Source organism: Ochlerotatus camptorhynchus, unplaced genomic scaffold (genome assembly GCF_037179485.1).
Source record: "Ochlerotatus camptorhynchus isolate MF236.1 unplaced genomic scaffold, CSIRO-AGI_Acam_v1.1 ptg000328l, whole genome shotgun sequence".
Lineage (NCBI taxonomy): Eukaryota > Metazoa > Arthropoda > Insecta > Diptera > Culicidae > Ochlerotatus > Ochlerotatus camptorhynchus.
In genome coordinates this window covers 3,852,874-3,865,629 of record NW_027040816.1, presented here as the reverse complement: position 1 = coordinate 3,865,629, position 12,756 = coordinate 3,852,874, and the positions used below count along the sequence as shown (strand labels likewise).

The window sequence follows — 12,756 nt, the reverse complement described above, 5'->3', positions numbered from 1 at the left end:
CTGAACACCCCTCATTTTGAAGGTGTGTGTGTGTAGAATGTTGCTCTTATTTTGATTTTGGAATTCACTCTTCAGTTGTCAAAATGCCGTCCAAGCAAGAAGAGCAGCGTATCAAAATTTTGCTCGCGCATCGCGAAAATCCGAGCTACTCGCACGCAAAGTTGGCAAAATCGCTAAAAGTTGCCAAATCAACCGTTACAAATGTAATTAAAGTGTTTGGGGAACGTTTGTCGACAGCCAGGAAGTCTGGATCGGGGGGAAATCGAAAACCGGAAGCCGCTGAGACGACAAAGAGAGTTGCCGGTAGTTTCAAGCGAAACCCTAACCTCTCTCTCCGAGATGCCGCAAATAAGCTGGGTGTATCGTCTACAACCGTGCATCGAGCCAAAAAACGAGCCGGACTATCGACTTACAAGAAGGTAGTGACTCCAAATCGCGATGATAAACAAAATACGACGGCCAAAGCGCGATCCCGGATGCTGTACACGACGATGCTGACGAAGTTTGGCTGCGTGGTAATGGACGACGAAACCTACGTCAAAGCCGACTACAAGCAGCTTCCGGGACAGGAGTTTTATACGGCAAAAGGAAGGGGAAAGGTAGCAGATGTTTTCAAGCACATGAAACTGTCAAAGTTCGCAAAGAAATATCTGGTTTGGCAAGCCATCTGTACCTGTGGCTTGAAAAGCAGCATTTTCATAGCTTCCGGGACTGTCAACCAAGAAATTTACGTGAAAGAGTGTTTGAATAAACGTCTGCTGCCTTTCCTGAAGAAACACGGTTGTTCCGTACTGTTTTGGCCGGATTTGGCATCTTGCCATTACGGTAAAAAGGCCATGGAGTGGTACGCCGCCAACAACGTGCAGGTGGTTCCCAAGGACAAGAACCCTCCCAACACGCCAGTGCTCCGCCCAATTGAGAAATACTGGGCTATTGTCAAGCGGAACCTAAAGAAGACCAAAAAACTGCTAAGGGCGAGCAGCAGTTCAAGGCAAACTGGCTTTCTGCGGCGAAGAAGGTGGACAAGGTGGCTGTACAAAATCTGATGGCAGGGGTCAAGCGTAAGGCCCGGCAATTCGGATTTGGAAAAGCGGAAGCCTAACTGAATATTTTTCCTGAATTTTATACTAATTGAACTTGAAAAAGAAATTTAATTTGATTTTTTAAATAAACGATTTCACCGATTTACACGCGTTTTCCCTTGACCAAATTTTGACCGTATCACCCTTTACTACCATATTTTCGTGAGTTTGAATTGATCTATCGTCGTTTACACAAGGCATAAGGCTTTATTAAAATTTGCATAAATTATGGTACAATTTTGATACGTTTTGTCCGGCTTTGTTTCGCTGATGTATGCTATGAAAGTTGCAAATCGTATACTGACAAATCAATACGTTACAAGCCAATATGTTACATTCGTGTAATCTCTATTTCACAAGTAACGACAGCAGTCCCAACAAAGTTGAAAACATAAGCAAAGTTCTAGTTGGGACGTAATAAATATGAATAATAAGAAGAAATTATAAAAATTTCTAGTTAAAAGTTTATTATTTCAAAAGCATCTTTACTTCCCTGGTGACAGAATTCTCAACTAACATGTGCACGATCCAATAGGTCTTGTGCATCTGATCAGCTCGGCCAAAGGTAGCAAATCACTTCGTACGCTGGTGATGAAATTTTCAACTAAACTGGCCACCATACAATAGGTCTTATAAATCTGATCAAATTTTTCAAAAACGGAACCATCTATCTAGTTCTAGATAGAGCTGGAATTAGGGCGTAACAGCTGTAGTAAACAATGATTTCTCTCGTTGATTTCTAGCGACTCAAGGCAAGCCTACACATACCAACATATCCATCGGGTAGGGGAAGTCCAATGACGTTTATACACAGAGAACAGACGTTCAAGTTCGGCCAGAAACTTGTGTAAAATAAGTGGGAACGTGGTGTTGGCAACAATCAATACGAAACTAACGATTTTAAATTGGCTCACCACTTTAGTAGCCCATTGGTCCCAAGCAAACGATTAACGTACCCTACTCTAGTTGAAACTCTATTACTACACTATGTTTGTTTTGATTCGCTATGAAAGTTTGACAGATAACATCAGGGGTGTGTGGATTCATGCAGAACATGCAGGGGTGAGTGAAATAGCTTGGGACTGCTTGGGACCGTTGTTCTGGTACTGAGTGAGCCAAAAATAATAATGATTTTCTTAGAGACCCAGTGGTCTTAGAGTTACCTCTATGGTGTTGGTGTTAGTATCTCCTGATTTTCTCTATAAATTTTCCACTTTCGACCAATTTGGCGCTAGTATCGATAAATTTTCTGTTGAAAATTGCCACTTGGCGCTACCAGCACTTGGTGTCTAGTGTAATTTGTGCAACGCCAGCGCCTTCAGGATGTCAAAGAATGTTTTTAAGTGGGGAAGTCACCGTTAGTAGCGCTCAAGTTGAAAAGGAATCTTTACACAAGTTTTTACAGAAATATTGTTCGAGCCTCAATGTCTGTTCTCTGTGGTTTATATAAGGTCTGGGCCAAAGGGCTTATTGGTGTTAGTAAAATGTGCAAATGTTTGTTTTTTCCGTCGATCTTGTTTTCCGTGCTGAGCACCAATGCTACCGACGTGCCAGGAAGGCAGCTCCCACACCTGGACCATACCTATCGACCCATCAACTCATGAACCGGGGACCAACGGACCGAAGGAAGGCGTGATCAGAGATGTTATGCCTCAGAACATCCCGGCGGCGCCGACTGGGATGTGCAAATGTTTAGTGGTGTTCGTATTTTATTGCAATGTTTATCTTTTTACACGAAACAGTTGTTGGCAGTGACGTATTTCTATGTGTTCTCAGTATGTTGGCAGTGACGTATTTCTATCTGTTCGCAGATGTTCAGCAATGTTTACAACATTTTTGCTTCTAACACCAGCAAGCTGCCTGTTGGCCCAGACCTTATATAAATGTCATTGGGGAAAGTCTTCCCCTATTCGATGGTAATGTTGATGTGCCAGGGAGAGTTATTCCTTTCGAGAAATCATCGAGAGAAGCCATTGTTTACAAAAGCTGTTACGCCCTAATTCCAGCTCTATCTAGAGTTGAGCTTTCAAATTAAAGCAGGTAATTATAAGTCAAATCGTTTACTCGCCGGGCCTGGTGTGAGAGTTTAGAACTGAGCTGTCCACTATACAATAGGTCGTGTTGACAGCAACCTTCTATCTAGTCGAGATGTCGACTTAATCAAGCCATTAGTATCAAAGGGCACTAGTGGTAAGTGAAATTTTCGAGTCAAATACGATAGGTCTTGTCATTCAGAACTGAAGACAGCAAACTTCTATCTAGTCGTACTGTCAAGTTAAAGCAAGCAATAAGATATTAAATTTCACACTAGTGTCACATGGTGCGTGAATTCTGAACTGAGCTGTCCATCAGCGAATAGGTCTTATTCTTCAAAACAACTTTGTCCAAGACCACTACCTTCTATTTAGTCGAAATCTCAAGTTAAAGTACACCATCTAATAAGTCTCTTTCAGTTGAAAAACTTTTCCAAAGACAGAAACCTACTGTCCATTCAAGATGTCAAGTTAAGCAAATAATAAATTAGAGCCACCTGGAAGACGAATGCTGAACTCAACTGTTCACCTTCCAATAGGCCTTATGCATCTGAACAGTTTTAATGAAGACCCCAGTGATGTCATGGTAAATTTGGATCTGGTTACTCATTTTGAATTACCTTTTGCGCCGCCCTTGTAGGAAACAAAATAAATGTAGACCTGGAGGGTCACCAGTTCTAACCACCAGGACACCAGTGAACATTAGAGTGGGTCATTGTTACATGGAAAAAAGCAAACTTAACCATAGAGGTAACTCTAAGACTAGTAGGTCCCGAAGAATTTTGCTCAACTTTTTGGCTCAGCTCTGGTACTATCTTCGGTCCCAAGCTAATTGATTCACCCCTCGAAACATATGAAAATCCAATAACCCCTCATGTTATCTGTCAAACTTTCATAGCGAATCAAAACAAACATTGTGCAGTACTAGAATTTTGACTAGAATGGGGTACGTTAATCGATTTGCTTGGAACCAATAGGCTAGTCAAGTAGTCAGCCAATTTAAAATCGTTTGTTTCGTATTAATTGTTGGCATAACCCTGTGACCTTAGTTTAGCGTGTTACTCCATCACTATTGAGAAATGATGAAGTATTCGGTTTTGAGAAATGATGATATGGTTTTGATACAGTCCTCATTCTTGTCTTCATCGCAAGGAACCGATTCTATTTGTAAACTTCCACTATGTATAATCTTCGAAGGATGAGAGTAGAGAGGGCCTAGTGTAAGAGAGAAGCGGATTCTAAACAAACTGCCTTGGCAACCTATGCCTAGGTCATTTCTAGCAACACTGCCAATGTAATCAAGATAGGCGCTGTTCGATTGGCTCTGGCTTTGACAGTTCGTTTGGCTCAAAACCAGCCAGTCCGCTCCTCTCTTATACTAGAACTCTCTAGGTGAGAGCACCCTCCAAACCCAGGTAACAATTTTGGTTTTATGAGGGTTCTGTAGACCATGATTTAGACTTGTAGAATGCTATAAAACCTCTATAAAGCTTGCAATGTTACTTCAATTGTTACTTGTAAATCAAAATCTAAAGCTTCAAACTAGAGAACAACGAGTTGAAGATTACGAATCACAGGCATGCTTGGCATGCACAGTTGTACCAACAATCAATACGAAACTAACGATTTTAAATTGGCTCACCACTTTAGTAGCCTATTGGTCCCAAGCAAACGATTAACGTACCCTATTCTAGTTGAAATTCTATTACTACACTATGTTTGTTTTGATTCGCTACACGGTAAGAAAAAGTACTCAAAATTAAGTTAAAAAAAACTCAACGTTGGGTTCTATCATTTGAGGTCCACCGTTGAGTGAATCAGAAAAGCGGCGTTGGTTAAAATTTACTCAACTATTGAGTAATAATAAATTAACTCAAATATAAGTTTATTTTCATTGAGGATGCTTTTATGCGCCTTTAACCATTTCATTTTCACAAGCGTTGATAGACGAGTGGTCAACACACGGGCCCCGTAATCTCAACGTCCATGGTTCGTTTCCAGTCTGCTCCGTTTTATTATTTTTTTGTCAACTTGGTCAACGCCAGGATTACTCAAAATTGAGTTTTCTTCTTTAACTTAATTTTACCTAGCCCCACGGAAGCCACGTGATGAGTGAAAGGAACTCAATTTTGGGTACTTTTTTCTTAGCGTGTATGAAAGTTTGACAGATAACATCAGGGGTGTGTGGATTCATGCAGAACATGCAGGGGTGAGTGAAATAGCTTGGAACTGCTTGGGACCGTTGTTCTGGTACTGAGTGAGCCAAAAATAATAATGATTTTCTTCGGGACCCAGTGGTCTTAGAGTTACCTCTATGGTTGTACCAACAATCAATACGAAACTAACAATTTTAAAATGGCTCACTACTTGACTAGCCTATTGGTCCCAAGCAAATCGATTAACGCACCCAATTCTAGTCGAAATTCCAGTACTACACTATGTTTGTTTTGATTTGCTATGAAAGTTTGACAGATAAAATAAGGGGTTCGTGGATTTTCCTATGTTTCGAGGAAATCGATTAGCTTGGGACCGAAGGTAGTACCAGAGCTGAGCCAAAAAGTTGAGCTCCTTTTTTCGGGACCTTCTGGTCTTAGAGTTACCTCTATGGTTGTACACACCAACTGCTCAATTGGTAATAACTTTTCACTCAGATGTTGAAATTTATTTTTCTTTAAAGTAATTGATAGATTAGACTCATAGTTTGCTATAGATATGCGAAGATTAGGTAAAGCTTAACATTTGAATCAACACCACGAAGAGGAGATCTAGCCGCGTTCCGAGATGGATTACACACTTAGATTTTTTCGCCGAGATGGGCACCACCGAGCAGCTCGGCATTTTATTTTGCTGGATCTCAGTGAAAAACTTGCCGAGATTCAGCTAACAAACGGGAATTTTGCCGAGATCTCAGCTAACAAACATATTTTTTGCTGAATTTCCAGCAAAATAAAATGCCGAGCTGCTCGGTGGTGCCCATCTCGGCAAAAAAATCTAAGTGTGTAGTAGAGGAACACAAAGAAGAAGCGTTAGTTTGTTGATGAAAATGAACTATGACCATTTATGGGGTGTTTTGCCTTACGAAATGCTCCTCGTGTTTATTCGCGAAATTTACTTTATATATTGATCACTTGCCTAGGAAATCAATTTGGTAATGCATTGTGACCAGCCTAAATCTTTCGGTCGTACACACTTAGATTTTTTTGCCGAGATGGGCACCACCGAGCAGCTCGGCATTTTATTTTGCTGGAAATTCAGCAAAAAATATGTTTGTTAGCTGAGATCTCGGCAAAATTCCCGTTTGTTAGCTGAATCTCGGCAAGTTTTTCACTGAGATCCAGCAAAATAAAATGCCGAGCTGCTCGGTGGTGCCCATCTCGGCAAAAAATCTAAGTGTGTATGAAACAGGTCCAAACCAGTCCATATCCGCCGTATTTTTTGCATTTCCTATGGCAAAATAGTGAAATTTTCATTAGTATTAACGGCAAATAAACGTTCCAACACTACCCTAATAAAAATGTTATGGTTAATTTGCTTAACAACGTGTTCAAAGTGTCATCGAAACCATTTGTGGAATAGTTCAATCATTTGGGTTATCATTTGTTTATGTTAATTTTATATTAGGGTAGCGAACCGTGAGTACTGTTCCATCTTTATTAATTCATCTAGACCGTGTTGCGTGGAATCACAGAACAGAAGGGGAAGTGCAAACAAATCGGTGAATCAAAAAGTGGTACGTTTTGCTGCTCAACAAGTGATGCGTTGTGATGCGTTGTGGTAGCGTTCCACACGGGCTTTCTATGCTACCGCTAGGTGCGCTAGTGTTCGCCAATGAAAAGTGAAACCACTTTCTGTTCCGAAGTTCCACTTCTGTTCTGTGATGGAATCCAAGATACAATAGCGGTGTCCATTTGCGGTAGATGACGTGATTGTGCCTGTACCATAGTGGTAAAAGAGTCGTCAGTCTGCTTGCTATGTTGTCTTCGGTGAAATGCTCAATGGAGCGAAAAATAAAGCGTCGCGTTCGAAAAGAGGCGGTCCAATGTTGATTGCATTGATCTACCGAGGATCAAATGAAATATAGAATTCAAAGTATGTTGCGGCCTGTCAGCTATCACAGTTTCCGTCCGGAATATGAATGACCGTCGCGGAATGTGTTTAGTCTGAATTCCGCACCGTCTGGTTGATAAATTCAAGGAAATTGGTGTTCTAACATATGCCAGTTTCGTGATGAAAGGTTAATAAGGATAATCCCATATTGCGAAATTATTAAGCTAGACGAACCGTTATCACCACCATGTAATTCATGCGTGATTAAAAACGAAAAAAAGAACCATAAAAATCGCAATGATGTTTATTGCGGAACCAAGTAAGGAGAGCAGGCGGAGCGTAAAGTTAATTCCATCATCATTAGATTGGCGTTTTATTCCTCAAGTTTGGCATTCACGTGCTCGGACAGTGACTGCTTCTGCATCGTATTTTACAACCGTTCAGAAGGAAGCAATGACGTCATCGGTGGTTGATTGTTTTGTCTACATTTAGAAAAAAACCGGTCGTCCCATCCATCTTTAAATGTCGCATCCAGCCGAGAAGAAAATGCTACGAAAATATGAACTGCGTAATCTTGATACTTTTTATTTCAAACACCCACAAGAGTTACCTCTGGTAAAGTATTTACTTTATTTCACCGTCGGTTACTATGTCGGTGTTATCGTAATCACAGCCTGCTGTGTGACCCAGCAAACTCCTGAAACGCCATGCGACGTACTAGATTCAGTGAATCTATCAGAAAAACTCGCACGCGAAAATTGATACCAACGAAAACATACTAAGCAGTCTCATGTTTACCAAACATAATCATCACTCGCAGTGCTAGAAGTTCATCGAACCAAGAATCGTCAAGAATAGATCTTTCTATCGCGTACTTATTTAAAAACAATGTGATTCACCCTAGTAAACATTGTCTAATATAGCAACGAAAGACACATATCACGGGTCAAACGGTGCTATCCGTTTTTTATACTCTCATTATAGATTATGATTTTATACAACGGTGACGACCACGCGCCACAGAAGCCATCCTCACCTTTCGACGACAACGACCATCATCTGGCTGCTAAGCTTTTGCCGAAGCGCGGAGCTTTTATTCATTCGGTAGTTCTCTCGTTCGGGTGGTGATCCGATTCGACCCACCAAACATGGGAGGCAAAGCTTCGTGTGGTGCTGCGCTGCTCAACATGGATGGGATTTTGGTGGTGGCATAATAATTATGATGTTCTTTTAGCTTTGTCTTTGGCTGATGAAATAAAGTACTCACATTGCGGTATGAACGTGCACACGAGCGAACACATACAGTTGGATTCATGGACACAGCGCGAGCGATGCTGATTGTGGGTCAAAGAAATCACGCATCAGCTCGTGTTCTCAAAACGGATAGGTTTTGTGGAGACATTTGAAAGTTGATGAGCATAATCTCATTCACATCCGCGTCTTACAACTACCTATTCGACTACAACGGAGGGCTGATCAAATACTCGATTATCCTGATCTCGTTAGCCTAAAAAATGGTAGATTAAACCTTTGAGCAATAAACCAAAATCACATTTTCACTGTTTTTTTGTAATTTCTTCGGTAATTTTAAATGGATTTCTGATGTTTTCGTCTTGAAGGAAATGCTATTGATTTCCTTTTTTTTTTAATTTACCAACCCTAAGCTACAATTAACTTTATCAAACATAGATAAAGAAAGATATAAGGATTATTTATTTCCATTTAATTCCACTAAAGTACTAATCCTTCTCTATTTCTTTATACAGGTGCAAAGGCCTCAAATTCCAGCATCAATCTTCAGAAATTCGTATGAATTTTCGTTAAAATTTCCTTCGAATCTTATTCAGGGTTTACTTGACATTCTACTCAGAACTACCTTGGTATCTGGAGTTCCTCAGGACTACCTTGAAAGCAGATGGCACTTGAAGTTTGTCTCATAGTTCTTCCCAGAACTCCCTTGGAATGAGTTCCTTAGAAATTATCATCCAATTTCATGAGCCTTGAAAATTATGCAAGATCCTCAATCTAGATCACCCTACAACCAAATGAGCTAAGACTTTCAGAGAATAGGTTAAGATAGGTTAAGTGCGGGTTGTGCTTAGTATAACCAACCGGTGGAAACTAACGATTTTAAATTGGCTCACTACTTGACTAGTCTATTGGTCCCAAGAAAGTTGATTAACGCACCCCATTCCAGTCGAAATTCTAGTACTACACTATGTTTGTTTTGATTCGCTTTGAAAGTTTGACAAATGAAATGAGGGGTTTGTGGATTTTCCTATGTTTCGAGGGGTGCATTGATTAGCTTGGGACCGAAGAGAGTACCAGAGCTAAGCCAAAAAGTTGAGCACGTTTCTTCGGGACCTTCTAGTCTTAGAGTTACCTCTATGGTATAACCAACAATCAATACGAAACTAACGATTTTAAATTGGCTCACTACTTGACTAGCCTATTGGTCCCAAGCAAACGATTAACATACCCCATTCTAGTCAAAACTCTAGTACTACACAATGTTTGTTTTGATTCGCTATGGAAGTTTGACAGATATGTCAAACAAATGAGGGGTTAGTGGATTTTCTTATGTTTCGAGTGGTGAATCGATTAGCTAGGGACCGAAGATAGTACCAGAGCTGAGCCAAAAAGTTGAGCACGTTTCTTCGGGACCTACTAGTCTTAGAGTTACCTCTATGGTATAACGGAATTAAGATCCTATATAAAACAAATACTAATGTAAAAGTTTTAGAAATTCCAAATAAAAGAAAGAAGTTGCGCCTTGGACATAGAAAAATAATCAAGATCCTAGACGCAGAATGTTTTTCAAGAATCTAACTCCTCAAAAAATCCAATTTTAAGAGCAGGAACTCCGAAAATTTTACGAGATCTCAGACTTGGACAAATTCTAAAAAATAAACCCGTCGTGCGACGTATCAAATATCATGATTGTGTTGAACTTGTCTAGTAATGGCCTTATTGGCAGTACATGGTCTCACTAGCCCTCCCGGACATGTTCCGTTGCCCCAGAGGAAGTGGCCAATGTTCGACAAAGACCGAAACCCGTCGTGCGATATATTAAACCTCTTGATTTTAGAAAACAAAGCCGGTAATGGCCTTATTGACACTTCTCGGTCACACTAGCTCTCCCGGGCATGTTCCGCTGCCGATTCTCGACAAGAACCAAAACCCGAAATATTAAACATATTGGTTTTACAAAACATGGCTGGTAATGGCCTTGTTGATAGTCCACGGTCACATTGGCCCTCCCGGATCTGTTCCGGTGCCCTCAAGGAAGTGGCCAATGCTCAACAAGAATTAAAATCCGTCGTGTAATAATCATCCTTCATGAATTTCAACAATGTTCCTGTGATTGAGAGGTGGAAGCAGTACTATGACGAACACCTCAACAGTGATGCAGCAGAAAACTAAGGTGGCACGGCAACAGACATTGAAGCACGCGCAGAAGACGACAGGCTACCGACCCCTGATCTTCAAGTTGAGGAGGAGATCGGTCAACTCAAGAACATCAAAGCAACCGGTGTAGATCAACTACCAAGTGAGCTTTTAAAATACGGTGGTGAAGCACTGACTAGAGCGCTGCACTGGGTAATTGCCAAGATTTGGGAGGAGGAGATATTACCGGAGGAGCGGATGGAAGGTGTCGTATGCCCAAACTACATAAAGGGCGACAAGCTGGATTGCTGCAACTACCGCGCGATCACACTGCTGAGCGCCGCCTACAAGGTACTCTCCCAAATTCTATGCCGCCGCCTGTCGCCATTTGCAAGAGAGTTCGTGGGGCTATACCAGGCGGGATTCATGGGTGCCCGCGCTACCACGGACCATATTTTCGTTATTCGGCAGGTTCTGCAGAAATGCCACGAATACAACGTGCCCACACATCATTTGTTCATCGATCTCAAATCCGCATACGACACAATCGATCGAGATCAGCTATGGCAGATTATGCACGAGTACGGATTTCCGGATATACTGACGCGATTGGTCAAGGCGACGATGGATAGAGTGATGTGCGTTGTTCGAGTATCAGGGACACTCTCGAGTCTCTTTGCATCTCGAAGGGGGTTACGGCAAGGTGATGGACTTTCGTGTCTGCTATTCAACATCGCGTTAGAAGGTGTGATCAGGAGAGCTGGGATAGACACGAGTGGCACGATCTTCAAGAAGTCCATCCAGCTTCTTGACTTCGCCAATGACATTGACATCATGGCACGGAACTTTGAGACGATGGCGGAAACGTACATCAGACTGAAGGCTGAAGCTAGGCGGATTGGACTTGCCATCAACGCATCGAAGACAAAATATATGAAAGGAAGAGGTTTTAGGGAAGACAATGTTAGCCTCCCACCCCGAGTTCAGATTGACGAGTTCGTGTATTTGGGCTCACTGGTGACCGCCGAAAATGATACCAGCAGAGAAATTCAAAGACGCATTATGGCAGGGAATCGTGCCTACTTTGGACTCCGCAGGACGCTCCGGTCGAATAAAATTCGCCGCCACATGAAATTGACTGTCTACAAGACGCTGATTAGACCGGTGGTCCTCTACGGCCACGAGACATGGATTATGCTCGTGGTATTTTCGAACGGAAGGTTTTGCTTACAATCGACGGTGGAGTGCAGATGGATGACGGATCGTGGAGGAGGCGAATGAATCACGAATTGCACCAGCTGCTGGGAGAACCATCCATCGTCCACATTGCAAAAATTGGGCGACTACGGTGGGCTGGGCACGTCGTAAGAATGTCGTACGACAACCCAGTGAAAATAGTTCTAGAAAGCGACCCAACAGGAACAAGAAGAAGAGGCGCGCAGCGGGTAAGGTGGATCGACCAAGTAGAAGGCGACCTGCGGACCCTTCGCAGACTACGAGGCTGGCGAAGTGTGGCCATGGATCGAGTAGAGTGGAGACGACTTCTTCGGACAGCAGAGGACAACAAGGCCTTAGTCTGATTGGTAAGGTAAGTAAGGGATTCATAATAGAATTGCATATAAATTCCTAGGTGAATCGTTGGAAAATTGTGAGAAGTCACTCAACGGAATTTTTAGAAGAAATTCAAATGAAAAAAAATGAATGATGATTTAAAACGATTTTAAGATGGATGTTTTGGGAATTATAAGCTGAATTTCAAAGAAAGTGAATTACGGAGATAAACGCTTCTTCAAGAAGAGCTTCAAGCAGGAGAAAGGATTCTTGTGAGACAAGCTTAGCAGGACAGCTTTCCGGAGGAAGTGAAGATTCTGCAAATCAGCTGTGAACGCAACGCAAGTCAATCACCAGTACTCGTTGACAAGTCGAGCTGGCTCTACAGCTGAGTTCGATCATGGATGCTGACGGAATCGTTCGAATGGGAGGAAGATTGGCGCTGTTGGAAGTAGTTCCTTTCGACAAGAAATTCCCTATAATCCTTCCCAAGCGACACCAGATCACAAGTATGATTATACAACACTTCAATGAAAAATAAGGTCATGCCAACCGGGAAACCGTATTTAACGAGCTACGACAACGCTTCTACATCCCAAAGCTTCGATCAACTATATCAATAGCCTTGAAAGACTGCATGTGGTGTCGAGTCAACC

General features: G+C 41.9%; 1 protein-coding gene across 1 annotated transcript in view; it reads right to left on the bottom strand.

Annotated features, from left to right (window-relative positions):
• LOC135708141 (BOS complex subunit NOMO1) overlaps positions 1 to 12,756 on the bottom strand; it is a 546,399-nt gene that overhangs the window by 163,485 nt on the left and 370,158 nt on the right. The window lies entirely within an intron of this gene.